Source organism: Diabrotica undecimpunctata, chromosome 6, assembly GCF_040954645.1.
Source record: "Diabrotica undecimpunctata isolate CICGRU chromosome 6, icDiaUnde3, whole genome shotgun sequence".
In the NCBI taxonomy this organism is placed as follows: Eukaryota; Metazoa; Arthropoda; class Insecta; order Coleoptera; family Chrysomelidae; genus Diabrotica; species Diabrotica undecimpunctata.
This window is the reverse complement of record NC_092808.1, coordinates 128,650,259-128,665,216: the sequence shown is the minus strand read 5'-3', so window position 1 is coordinate 128,665,216 and position 14,958 is coordinate 128,650,259. Positions and strand designations below refer to the sequence as shown.

The window sequence follows — 14,958 nt, the reverse complement described above, 5'->3', positions numbered from 1 at the left end:
CAATAAAAGATGCCATTGCAGTACTAAAAAACAATAAGTCAGCAGGTCCGGACAATGTACCCTGCGAAATATTAAAGATCCTATGTAAATCAGACAAACAGTTCCTTGATAATCTAGTTGAACTTCTTAACAACATATACATAATAGCGGTAAAATCCCGGAGAACTGTTTGCAGTCAACATTTATTACAATCCCGAAGAAACCAAATGCCCAGATATTTGATGACTACCGGCTGTTAAACTTGATCAATCATGTCACTAAAGCGTTCACTAAGATCATTCATAGAAGAATATATGATAAATGTGAGTCAAATATTGATAGATCGCAGTTTGGCTTTCGGAAAGCACTTGGAACTAGAGAAGCAATTTTCGCTTTCCAGGTGCTTATACAGCGGTGTAGAGACGTTGATAAGGACGTGTATTTGTGCTTTGTGGATTTTAGAAAAGCATTTGACAATGTCAATCATGAACAATTGATAGATATTCTGCGAAAGACAGGCATTGACGACAAGGATATTCGAATTGTGGCAAACCTATACTGGGGTCAAACAGCAAGAGCAAAAATTGGCAACGAACTCACTGAAAGTGTGCAGATCAAAAGAGGTGTCCGTCAGGGGTGTATATTATCCCCACTCCTATTAAATATTTATTATGAAGAAATATTTAACAAATGTATGGAAAATGCAAATGGGAGCATAAAAATAAACGGCGAGTTAACGAACAATATAAGATATGCCGACGACACGGTGATCCTTGCCAGTACCATAGACGAATTACAGCAGGTAATGAAAAGAGTTTATTCAGTTAGTGAGGAATACGGCCTGAGCCTCAACTTCAAGAAGACAAAGTGGATGCTGATAAGCAAGAAGCAACAGCCTGCTCGACAGTTACGGATAAGTAACATACTAATTGACCATGTAGAATCTTATGTGTTCCTTGGCACCAACGTAAATGCAAAATGGGAACAGGCCACAGAAATTAAGGCAAGAATAGAACGAGCTAGAGCAGCATTTAGCAATATGAAAAAGCTCCTCATAAGCAGGGATTTGTCTCTTCCCCTAAAACTACGTCTAGTTAAATGCTACATTTTTCCGATCTTACTGTATGGTGTGGAGGCCTGGACGCTGACGGAGACGCTTACGAGAAAACTAGAAGCATTCGAAATGTGGGTGTACCGATGCATTCTTCGTATATCCTGGACCGAACATGTCACCAACATAGAGGTGATTCAAAGAATCGGAAAGGAGAAAGAAATCGTGAATACAATTAAACAAAAAAAGCTTGAATATCTAGGCCACATATTGAGACACGATAAGTACCGTCTACTGCAATTGATTGTCTAGGGAAAAATAGACAGTAAGCGAGGGCCAGGCAGGAGAAGACACTCGTGGCTCCAAAATCTGAGGAAGTGGTTCGGGCTCACATCGGTCGAACTATTCAGAAACGCCGCAAACAAGATCAGAATTGCCATGTTAATAGCCAACGTTCGCAACGAACAGGGCATTTGAAGAGGAAGAAGAAGTGAAAATATAATATTTGTATGTTTCTACAGCATGCGACAGCTATCAGCAAGATATAAGCAGAGAATGGAGCCTTCGTTGCTTCCATTCTACATCCATACAGTCAGATGCATATGCTGTTATATGTTTAGATTCATATTATTGTTTAGTGTCATAATAAAAGTATTATAAAGTAGTTATTATTTTATTTAAATTTTATTTTATAGTATTTTTAAATATATTTCATTTTTCTTTTATTTTGGACCAAAACAGAGTGGTTTGAGCGTGGATAATTAAAAACACATCATTTGTTTAAGTAGTTACTAGGCAAAGTAGCGTGCAAATTATGGACAAATTTAGTATTCAAAAATTGGGAAAATATCAACAAAAGCACAAAACGTTAATAAAAAAATGAAAATACATATATGGATACACAGATATCCACACGGTTAAAGTACAGACTCTCAATTAATATTAATATCAAACTGGAAGTTGTATATATAACTTTAAGTTCTACTCTCTCTCTCTTTCTCTCTCTCTTTCTATAGTTGTTTCCCTATTACTGTGTCGTGATTTCGTACCTTACGAAGTTCTACTCTCTCTCTCTCTCTCTCTCTTCCTCTCTGTTTGTATAGTCGTTTCCTTATTACTGTGCCGTGATTTCGTACCTTACGAATGTCTTGCCACTGGTTATCTGCACTTGATCTGTCTATCGAGTGAGTTAGCGACCTATGCCTCTGTGGAATTATAAACTTTAAGTCTTTGAAGATTGCCATATTTTTCTTGCAATATGTCTAGTCTGAATATTAATCTCTTGGAGGAATAAGTAATTTGTTATGTGCTCTGTCCATAAGATCCAAAGCATTCTACTTCAGCACCACATCTCTAAGGCGTTAAATCTTATCATCGATTTCATTGTTTATGTTTTAGACCCGTAACTGAATAAGTTCAACTTCTTCTTTAAGTGCAATCTCCGCGACGGAGGTCGCCAATCATAACTATTTGAACTTTAGAAACGGCTGCTCTGAAAAGTTCATTTGATGTACATCCGTATTATCCTTTCATTTTGCGTAGCTACGATATTCAAAGTACAAGTGAAGTTTAATTACAAATGTATAAATATAAATAAGTTGTAATTTAGAAACAGCTTTTTTCTATTCATTAAAATTAGTAGTATCTTCTTTAGTAACCGTTTAAGTTTTATTTTATTTTGTATAATGTCACGACTTTAATCGTAAAATAGTCAATACTAGGTGTTTTAGCATCGACTGATATTGCTATAGTTCCAACGACGATCAAAAGTAGTCGATCTTACAGTTATGTTGCCAACATGTTTGGTAAATCAAAATCGACAATTAATTGTAATGCTTTACATTTCAAACGAACTGAAGAATATATTAGAAAACAAGTAAAAGGCCAAAAACGTTAAACCATGGCTACAGATAATAGATTTTATAATTGAAAACATACCAAAACCGACGTCAAACAGCAGATAGAATAGATAAGGTAACTTAGACTTCTAAGTTCCTTTAGAAGAAGAGTTAATAAAGCTAGTCCACCAGTCATTACAAAAAACATTAAAAGTAGAATGATAATCAATGGGGTTAGTTGTTTACGAATAAAAGCTTCTATGTAAGCTCGATTGACGGGGGGAAAGATAGTATCGATACCTACTCAAAAAAACAATTTATTTAAAAAAAAAATTATGTGCTTTATGGTATACAGCCAACTACAGGAATTTTATTTACCTTGTGAAATTTAATTTTGTTCCTACAGTTTGTTTCAGAAAAGGCTCAATTATAATGTGGGATGCCTTGTTTAAAGGTATGCACTTACAGGCTGCCTACAGATCGGTACATTACTAAAATTTTGCAAGATCATGTGGGACTTTTTGGCCTATATATTGGAAAACGTTTTCTCTTTGTGCATCAAGACAATGTTGGCTCGCACATGACTCTTCCTGTAACTGAGTTTTAAACCAATTGGAAATATATATGACGGATTTTCGAAGGCTGTCGCCGTCTCTCCAACCTCATTTTCCATGCTCTTCTATCTTAGTTTGTTGCTCTTCTAGGTTCCTCGCCGTTATTATTTCATCGATATCGTCACGACAACTTCTTTAAGGACGCCCTCTCCTTCTTTTCTTATGGGAGAATTCATTCATTCAGTCAACTGTCTTTTTACAATCTCCTCGCCTATATTACGATCTAACGAATCTTACGATCTACGAATCTGTTTCTTCAAAGGAAAATACCATCCATTAATTAACCTGCATATTCGCGGATTTAATCAAAGTAAAACCAAATTGAACATTTCTGAAACGTGCTACAGAGAAGACTCAGGTCAAGAGTTTGATCTGTTCAAAACACTAATAGAGTCAGAACTGTTCAAATTAAAATATGGAAGATTCTGGCTCAAGAAATGATCGACATTATAAAAGAAAAAAATAATAAATTAAATTTTGGTTTATTGTTTAAAACAATTTCAAAATATTATCATCAGTTGGCGCTACAGCCCTTTGTAAGCCCTGGTCTGTCTCAAAACACTCTTCCATCCCTCCCTGTAGAGTGTGTGTCTTCTCCTTCCCCTTCCTCCAATCTCCCTTAAATCGTCCTGCACATCGTCCAGATACCTGGGTTTAGCTCGCCCCCTTCTTCTTCTTCCGACTGGTTTATTTAGCATAGTTATGTTAGAAGGGTCACTTTCATCCACCCACCTTAGACAGTTTATTTTGATGGTTTTTACGATTTCTGCATTACCGAACTTCCAAACACCAATCATTTCCAAAATATATAATTGCTTTCTTTACAAATACATTATTTTTGCTTTTTATATTTTTTGTACAGCTCTAAAACTGCATAAAACGTATCAAAAAGCAACGAAATTTAAAGAATATAACTTTTATAATTCGGATAGAACAGCAATCTGAGTTTTAAAAACTCCCAGAAAAATATCACTTACTATGTCTCTAACTTGTGTAATGGCTAAGCTTTAAGAAAAAATTATAAATACGCGTTTATTGTGGTGTCTGGAAGAAAATAACCAACTAATTAATCAACAATTTGGATTTCGTTCCTTAAAATCAACTACCGACAATTTAGTAGATATAGAAATAATGCCTTTTGCAACAATCAAAAATGTATTGCAATTTATTTTGATTTCCACAAAGCATTTGATATGGCTGGGCATCACAAGATAACATCAACACTGAAATCATGGTGCTATCAAGGAAATATACTTGCTTTTATTAAACATTTTCTCCTAAATTGACATTTTAAGATAAAAGTAAACGGTCTTATCTATAAAGAGACCAAAGCAGATGGAGGAAATACCTATTTTAAAACTTGGGGTCAGACACTTGAATATATAAAAACAATTAAATATCTAGGTTCAATATCTGATCAAGCTCTAACCTGGAAGCACCACATCAAATATATTTCAGCAACATGTAAAAAAAGATTAAACCTCCTAAAATGTCTTTCTGGTACGAACTGAGGAGCGGACGGTAGAACTCTACTCACCACATTATATAAAAATCTCATGCGCTCCAAGATCGATTATGTTTACTCGTCTGCTTCAACAACAATTCTATAAATTTTAGACAACATTCAAAATAACCCTCTTAATATGCGGTGCATTTACAACATGGAACAACTCCTAACATTAGATTTAAGAAGACAGGAATTAACACTCCCATATGCAGCGAAGCGGTACTATTTACAATGTCACCAAACCATTCGCCCCTCGAATATTCAACACACAAAACCAACATTTCCTTTTATGAAAGTCTTCCAAAGTGAATAAACCTTAAAGTCTTCCAAATCTATCATAGCAAGATGCCAACTCCTCTCCTCATATAAATTCGGATCAATTGTCAGAAATGAAGAAAGAAACCAATCGTAATTTAATTAATTAGACAACTTTAAGACAGATCTTAAATCATATTTCCATACCAAAATAGTTGACATATGGAACAGCCGACGGCACAAAAACAGACGAAATCCTTACGCATGCACATCTCTAATGAAACGAGATCCTCAAAGGGAGTGTTATGCTTGCGGGATCCTGCTAACAATAAAACACCGTCTTGTGGAGTTCCCGTTACACATTGCGGAAAGAGGTGAATCCGCAGTCCCAGAAAATTTGAAAAAACTATTCTTAAAGCGCAATTTAAAAGCAATAAACTATGTATACACAATTTGATTGTTGTACTATTCTATGTATGTTTAACAAGAAAGCTTAACAAGATACCGTCCAATCAAACCGAGAAATATTTTCGCACCCGTACTGCTTAACAATAACATAAAGACTTTCTGGATTATTGGAAGAACAGTTCGTACTAAGATTATTGAAAAACTTATATATACTTATAAATAAGTATAAGCAAATTCGTTGAATGCATAAACATTGTCGCCATCCATACCGATTCCAAATTGGCTTATTTTGTTTGAATATATTGACGTCTTTGTAGAGAAATCTCACCACACGAATCTAGCTACCACTTGTGGCCCTGATACTTAAAATTGTATAATACTTATAGTGTTATACCTTTTATAAAAGATTTAAATGTCTTTAATCCATTAGAATTATATACGCAACGGTTTCGTTGGCACTGCGAGAGATACAAATACAGATTTTCAGCATTCTTATTTACTGGCGGTAATCATCTGATAGCTACTGATTTTACTAGGGTAACGAATTCAATATTTCGTTCACAATGTTTATTTGAAAAATTATAGAATTGCGACAACGAATCCTACGACGAATTTAGTTTGCTTTTTAGTTTAGTTTAGTTTGCAAAACCTCTTTATAATTTATGTAAGTTAAGAAACTTATAAACAAGTGTGTCACTGAAAAGGATTAGCATACAATTTAAAGCCAATAATAAAAAAATAATGATAATTATTTAACATATTTTTAACATGCGCATTGTACAATGAATAGGTACAATTTTAATATTTTTATTCAGTTTGGCAAATTATGCATACCCAGCAAAAATAATTCTTGTTTATTCAGAAAATGTTATATATTGCTAAAGTTAAGAACAGAATTTGAAGAATATATCATTGCAAGTGGTAATAGTAAAAAAGTTTATAGGTAAATTCGCACATCTTTATCTTCTAAAGTCTCCATACCATTACTTCAAAAATCTGACGGGTCGTTATGTTCTTTGAATAACGAATCTTCGAAATGTTTACCGTTATTCTTTTCTCAGGTTTTTACAGATGAACATAACGATACCATTTGATTGAACAACTTGATTGCAATAATTATCGTCCAATCAGCCTCATTCCTATTGTCGGCAAGTTCATGGAATCGATTATTTCGGAAGCTGATGTCTGAGTTTCTTCTTAGATAAAATATCATCCCTTGCCAACAGCATGGCTTTATCAAAGGTCGTTCAATGATCACAAACTTACTTTATTGTGTAAATGATTGGTCATTATCTTTAAACAATCGGCATCCTGTCGATGTAGTCTACTTAAACTTCTCCAAAGCTTTCGACCGTGTTTCAAAACGTCGATTACCAGCTAAATTGGATCACTATGTATCCGCGGAAACTTAAACATTTGGATTCAAGATTTTCTATCCGACAGATACTTCAGGGTTCGTGTTGGGGAAGCCCACTCACTAGATAAAAGTTAGTGAAGAGTGGAGTCCCAGAAGGATCAGTGGATCGCTACTTTTTTGTATCTACACTAGTGATCATCAGCTCATTGTATCCAGTAATGTTTCAATTTACGCTGATGATACGAAACTTTATGTGAATCCAACTATTAACCAACGCGATCTTGATGCAATATTCGAATGGTTACTTCCGCTTAACATTGAAAAATGCGTTGTTTTACATATCGGCAAAAATAACCCATTACTACCGTACTTGATTAATCGACATCCCTTAAACTCGGTAACCTCCCACAACGATCTTGGAGTGGTAATTAATAGTGATTTAAATTGGTCTGATCACATAGTGTCGGTGTGTAAACGTGCAAACTCGAAACTGTTTTTGATCCGTAAATGTTTTAGACGTATATCTCTAACCTATGTTAAGTCAACTTTACTCAATATACGTAAAACCTATTCTTGAGTTTGCCGGGCTAGTGTGGAATCTAGATCCCATTCGCGATAAAATCCTACTTGAAAATAATCAGGCGTAAACCACAAGACTGGTATATGGCCGTATAAGACCTAATTATAAAGATAGACTATCCATGGCTAATCTCACGAAATTTGAGCAGCGACGTCTTTGGGTGACCTAATTATGTCCTTCCGTATTTTAAAACATAATTTTGGGAACTTAAACACCATATTCATTTTAAATAAAGACGAAAGATTAAGAGGCCACCGTTACAAAATAAAGAAGGAACAAACTACTGTAGGGTCCAGGGTGAACTTCTTGCCAAATATAATACTTAATATCTGGAACAATTTGGATCAAGACACCAAATCACCAACTATATAGTGTTAACATGTTTAAAAATAGACTTGATAGTTCTTTATTTTATTTATAGGATTGTGTTATTTTAGGACAGCATTATTTATTTATTGTTTTATAATTTTTGTGTGATGTACTTAATGGTAACTTTATAATTAGTATCAGTTTTTTAAGGATATTTTTCTTTGTTTTTTGGGCATAATAGGAGATTGCTCCTCTGCCTCTTTTGTTATATAATAATAATAATAATATTTATCGTTTTTTTTTCATATATAAAAATAAATGAATAAATAATTGTGAATAGTGGAATCGGGTTTAAAGCAAGCAGGACAAGAAAAACAGCTAATAAAGTATACCATTCGTGGGAACACATTAGCAATTGTGCCAAAAACACCCTGGGTAAAGTTAAAATAAAGGCTCACTTCACGAAAATTTAATATCGTTAAAACCTGTAATGAAATAGTTTATAATTAAGGAATAACAGGAACACTAATCATAACAACAGTAACCCCCTATTAGAAGAACAAAAAATCGACACGCAACACCTGCTTTACAATTTACATAATAGCCCTATATATAAAATTAATTAAAAAGAAGAAATCATTGATAATAAAAATTACCTACTGCATCTCGGGTAGTTGAGAATTGAACGAAATAGTGAATAAAATAGTCGAAATACAGCAGTAACAGTACAAAATGAATCCTTATACCATACATATAAGTGAAGCGGACTACCTCGCGGACAGAATTTCATGGACAAGTGTCATTGAGTAGAGGAGGCATGAATAGTCAACTTTTAAATACCTACTTCAAACCAAGTCATATTTGAGCTCACCGGATTTCATGTCAAAGCTTATACTGCATAGTAAAACAGAGGCCAACACATGGCCTAAAAGTAAAACAACATTCGTGGATATGGAATTACCGAGATATTTTGGCAGACATCAAATAAAGCAATTACTTATATTGTTAAATAAACGAAGATAAAGATGAACTGTTGACGCCAACGTACGGTAACTACACAGGATTGGAGAAATATTAAGAAAAATCAATTGTTGCTGACCTGAAGATTTGACTCTTCTTTATTGTGTTGCTACGTTGTGTTAAGTATTAGATACATTTCTTTAATGACTCTATTGTAAAATTAAAATTTTACACTGAAAACACACGTAGATGTTATTGCTAGTGCTGGCAGAGGCGCTAAACTGAATGTTGGTTCAAAAATAGTGGTAAAATAATACTTTTAATAAGAATATCTAAAAGTCAACAACTATCCATGTCACCACAATGAGAATATAGGAAGGGATGTAACTTTTATTAAATAAAGTAATACAAATAATAAGAAGATAAAAAAAAGAATAGTAGTGAATGTTTTAAAGCAACTAAGTAATTGCCCTTTCTCTGTAGGTACTACGGATTACATTTTCAAAGTTATTGGGAAGTTTTGGAATGTAAAAAATATAATTTTATGGAACCAAAAACCAAATAATCGTTTTCTTTAGTTTGACAGTCGCTATACTATCAAAATCAGAATTAACAAAAACTAACAACGGATGGTAGACCGGACTTCTAAAAGCACTGGAGAAGGCGAAGAAGAAACAAGACTGCTTCCATAAACAAAAGTTTAAACTTTGGTTAATTTTCCACACGAAATATTTAGCGGTAGATTATAACGCAAGGAAATATTCGCCACATTAAAAATCTGAAGAAAAGTAGATATAGGTTAGATTAACTAAAAGCAGCTGCCAGACAAATTAAAATGGCAATGATGATACGAGAAGCATTAAAAAATTGGTTAATTATTACACAAGCGATAAAAATAATGCTTGTTCTATAAGTTCATTTATTTTCTTTAAAAAGTACCTATTTCGAAAAGTCTATTATAGTCCAATTCAATTAAAACTTAAACTTTGCTCAAAAACTTCAGGAACGGAAACTATTTTCAACCGAATAATAAATTTGAGTTATTGCAAAAAACAAAAACCAGTTAATAGCAATTAAACACTTACCCAGGGCCGTAACGAACACAATACAATCAAAAAACAAACAAAAACCAACACCACCAACAACTATTATAACAGTCTTAACTCACAACCTGCAAGCAACTGGTCGGTTTTACTGTCTCTTTCACTCATTCAACTGCTAGCCGCCGGTTCAGTTTCTCGCGTCCAATCAGAGTTTGTGGGCATGACTCACCTGCGCAGTAGGACCAATGGTCTGAAGTAGGCGGGATGAGGTGCTCAGATTAAAATAATGGAAACTGCTGATTACACAGGCGATCATGGTAGCTAATTATTTGTAAACACACAGGTTAATTGCTTCTAAATTATTTGGGATTTTTATGGTTATTAGAGGGTTAACAGATGATTTACCTGATTAGAGTTTTTCTTAGAAGTGGATGTTCACAAAAGATAGCCGAATATTACTTATATGTAGTATAATTTTGAAAAAAAAAAACAAGATTTGTTGAAATATTTTGTTATATACATATTTGATATATTCAGTTAATATACAGAGTAATTCGTTAACAATGTCCAATCTCCGAGTTAAAGATTCTTGACTGCCCAACATGCCTCAAACAAATATTGCTATAATTCCGAGATATCGAGTGTTTAAAGTTTAAATATGGATTTTAATTTTCGCAATAATTTTGTATATTTTCCTAATTTCTATTTAAAAATTGTAAATTTTACGTTTTTTAACATAAGGATTGCTAATTTAGACTCTTTAGCATTGCTTATACAGGGCGCTAGTTGGTTATACCGGTGTCGTTACAGATGCGGTCGTAGCATGTAGTTGATTTTATCGTTGCATGTGCGCTCATTGCCTAGTAAACAAATAATATTTTTACCTTTTTTACTACTATCACATGAATAATTCTATAACCAAATGTTTGTAAGATTTAAATAATATTCACCACAGACGTTGATAAAGAGGAGAAAATGTTTACTAATAATTTTTATACGACAAAAAGTATTTTGATATAAAAAACCTTGCTTCTTTTGAGAGTTTAGTGGGATTATGTGCACCAATTAAAAAAATGAAGATAGTTGATTTAATAAACCTTAGTGTCACATAAATAAAATCTTGTTCTGAAGCTATTTCTTTGTGGCATCTTATGCCATTTACTATTTTAATGGGAAATAAGCCACAATTTATGTTGAAAATTAAATTCATTGATTGATTAAAATGGTAGTTGCATCCATGCAGTCTAATATCTGGGAAAACAGTTTTGAGAGCTTGAATAACAGAATCTTCAAAATCAAGCGTCACTGTTGTTGGTTTCATTTTCAGTTTCATTTTTTTGTTTGGTAGAAGCGCATACAACACAGGAACAATTCTTGTTTTATCGTCAGTGATGCCCATATCAACATTCATGGTATATATTTGTGTAAACTGTTTGGAGGAGCTCTTAAATGTACCGTGACAAAAAATCTGTTTTTGTTGCTAACGTTTCCTTTGCTTTCGAAGTCGGAAAACATAAAATTGTTTCTCCTTCTTCAGTGTCGTCAAAACACAAAAAACTCTGACCATCTTCTAATGTCAACATTTCCAGTGAGATATCTATTGCAATAGACGACGCTGGTTCTGGTCTGACACCAGTTTGTAAATGTCTTGAACGACAAAGTGTAGACTTACGTGAGGAATACAAAGGAATTTCACTCACAAAATCGAGTCCTTTTGTAAATAGTTTTTCGAACTCTTCCCTGTAAATGTCTGGGGTTAGAGTGTCTTCTTCTCGAGCTCTCTTTTTTGAAATGTACGTAGCCTTTTTTACTTCTAAGAGAGCTACATCGGGGAAACTGGTGTGTTGGTTGACATCGAGTAATTCCGTCAGGTTTGTCTTCATCCTCCCTTTACAGTTGTGGTGACGTTCTTTTACACATACCCAAGTTACAACATCTTCCTTATGCTTTCTATATTTTCGATACTGATATCCAGCGTGAAGAGCAAAAGGTTTTCCCTTGGTGGTTTTAATCACTTCAAAATTTTCCATTATTATAAGTTGTTACGTACTGCAATAACAATATACAAATAATATGCATTTGTTTTCGTTTAGATGATGGTATGGTGTTACAGGAGAATGTGAAAAATACCATGGATAGAAAGAGTAACAAATCAAGATGTTCTGCTGAAGATGGGGAAGGAATGCGAAGTCATAAAAATCATACAAACGAAAAAACTGGAATATCTGTGCCACATAATGAGAGGAGAAAAGTACTCTCTGCTTAGACTCATAAACCAAGGAAAAATCTCGGAAAAGAGAAATGTGGGACGTAGGAGGATTTCCTGGTTGCGAAATTTAAGGGAGTGGTACGGGTGCAGTTCAATACAGTTGTTCAGAGCTGCAGCCAACAAAGTAAAGATTGCTGTGATGGTAGCCAACCCCCGATAGGAGACGGTACTGCAAGAAGAAGAAGATTTTGGTAATTCTCCCCCCAACCTTTATAATTAGGCAAATACAAACTTTCCAAAAATCCGTAATGAGGGGATTATTGTGGTTTAGTCATTACGGTTTTCATTACCTATTGTTCGAAATATAGATAAGCGGATTAAAATATTTCAATAGGGTCGACCGGGCCTGCTAATAACTCGGGTGGTTACTAATTTACGACCTTCTTAGATTTCTAGCTTTTAAGTAAAATGCCTGATCGCAAATGCAACGTAACCTGCCAAAATATTTTGGATTGACCGCCTTTGCAACGAAAATTACCTTGACCGCATATGCAACGACTGCATCTGGACCTATTTCGGTTATACCTATTTATTAAATCAAAACTTTTTGTTCTGCTGAACTATGAGTAATATAATAAAAAAGTATATTAAAAATCTTTCAATTCTACAATAAACGTTACTCCTGCTTGATTCGTATAATTCAATCGGTTTTCGAATTATTTGCTTATAAAATTTCCAATTTTAATTTTACAATAAAAAATTTTATTCTCTAACTGTGTAACAGCAACAAAATAAAAAAAAACCACCGTTTACTTAAATACACCAAAGATTTCTTAAGTAAGATCAAATAAACCTTACATTCGCGAATTTAGCCGTAATTTAAGTATTCTTGTATCATTGAAAATGCATTTATGAATTTAACCGTGGTTTATGTTAATTTTTTTAAATAGGCAAGTAAGCTTATGTAACGTTTAGACAGCTTGTGTAGCACTATAATTATAAAACTTGCCGTTAATAATATTTGGTAATAACTAGACTTAGGCAAATATGCAAAAAAATAAGTATAAAATATGCGCATAAATATGCAGTACCCATTTTATGCAAAAATATGCAGTATTTTATGCAAAATATGCATATTTATCTAAAAAATATGCATGTAATAAAAAATATTTACAATATTTTTTTCTTTACAAAAATACTTACAATATTATATATACATAACATATACAATTATTTTAACATATAAATATTATTTTGAATTGGTAACAATAGATGATCAATACTGAATACATATTACATTTTTAAATAGAAAAACTTCTTTCGACATCAACTGGTGTAACTGGGGCATTTTTCAAATTTACTATAATAATAGATGGTTCTAAATTAAGAGGTTCGGAAAATATCCCAGTTAGTACTTGAACCACTTCAGAAAGAACCTGGTAACCACTATTTTATTTCATGGTTACTTTAAATTTTTGAAAAATTTCCTTTCCAATAGTACCTTTAACGTTTTGACACAATAGGGAGTTTTTGTGCAAGCAAATACGTATACGTAACATATCTTTTTGACATATAAACATGCGCATTAATGATTGAACTAACGTATCTAGATACGTATTACCTAACGTAACGGGCTGGTACGTACGTTCATACGCATCCCTATCGAGCCGAAAATTATCGAATGGACAAGGGGATCTTACCCGAACCCGATTACCAAAATAGAAAATAGGCAAAATATCAACATCCACTTTTCATCAGTACATGTGGCACGTGTTATTTTTCACATTTGTGGTTAATTGTAGGTAATTATATTTGTTTTGATTTTTTGATCAATAATGGAATGTAGTAGGAAACGACTTCACTTCAGCAATGAAGATGATTTGTTCTTGTTGAAGGAAGTCGTAGGTCAGAACCCTTATGAGCATCCAGAAACGTGGAGTTTGATTCAAATGAATATGCTCCAAATAACTGGGAAACATGCAAGCCTACGAGCAATAAAAGATCGTGTAAAAAACTTAGTTACTAAGTTTAACCAGAGGGATCAGAAACTTCAAATTAAGTAAGTATATATTTTGTTTGACTCTTTGGATAATTTAAGTAATTATTCTTTGTTATTGGAACTTCATATTTTATTCTTAAAATTTGCTTATTATCTATTATAAAAATAAAACAAACAAATCTTGTATTTAAGAAATATAGAGATAACCACAATCATTTTACTAGACAATAACTTAATTTCAGTAAAATTTTCAAATAAATATGGAGAAAACTATTTAAATTATGATGTACAATAATTTACCTTCACAATTAAAAGGTATAAACAACATAAAAAAAATTCAAAACTAAGATAAAAGCACATTTTTATATTTAAATAAAAGCAATTAAAACAATACAATATCATCATTTTTATTTATGTTTTTTAAATATAATTATTTGTATATTGTGTAAACATTGTTGTATTTTTTAATGTACTCTTGTATAAACATTTAAATAAACAAAATTAAATACAAGCACTGAAGTTGTCCTTGTTTTTATAGATCAGGAGTTGAAGAAGAAGTTTCAGAAATGGATGATCTATTAAATCATGTAGTTGTATTATCAAGGGAATTTGTACTTTTGTACAAAGCCACCATTGCCAAAGTTGTATACTTTGTACAGCCACCAACAAGGAATAGCAACAAGGGAAAATGCATTAATAAATATATTTAATGACACATCTACAATTGATGGTAAGTTAGAGACTGTCTATAGATTAAACAAAGTTGTTTTAAACATTTTTTATATTACAGTTAATGAGGAAATAATTGATTGTGAGGCTCCAATAAATAATGAGGAGCCGGGAACAAGT

At 33.0% G+C, this 14,958-nt stretch overlaps 1 protein-coding gene across 2 annotated transcripts in view; it reads right to left on the bottom strand.

Annotated features, from left to right (window-relative positions):
* The window catches only part of al (aristaless related homeobox), a 513,209-nt gene that overhangs the window by 212,024 nt on the left and 286,227 nt on the right, over positions 1-14,958 (bottom strand). The window contains exon 1 of one of the 2 annotated variants that reach the window (XM_072535379.1): positions 9,944-10,058. The exons of the other annotated variant lie outside the window; for it this stretch is intronic. The gene's annotated coding sequence lies outside the window, so the exon portion shown is untranslated. Of the gene's footprint in view, positions 1-9,943; positions 10,059-14,958 lie in introns of those variants that run through there. 2 annotated transcript variants of the gene reach the window in all.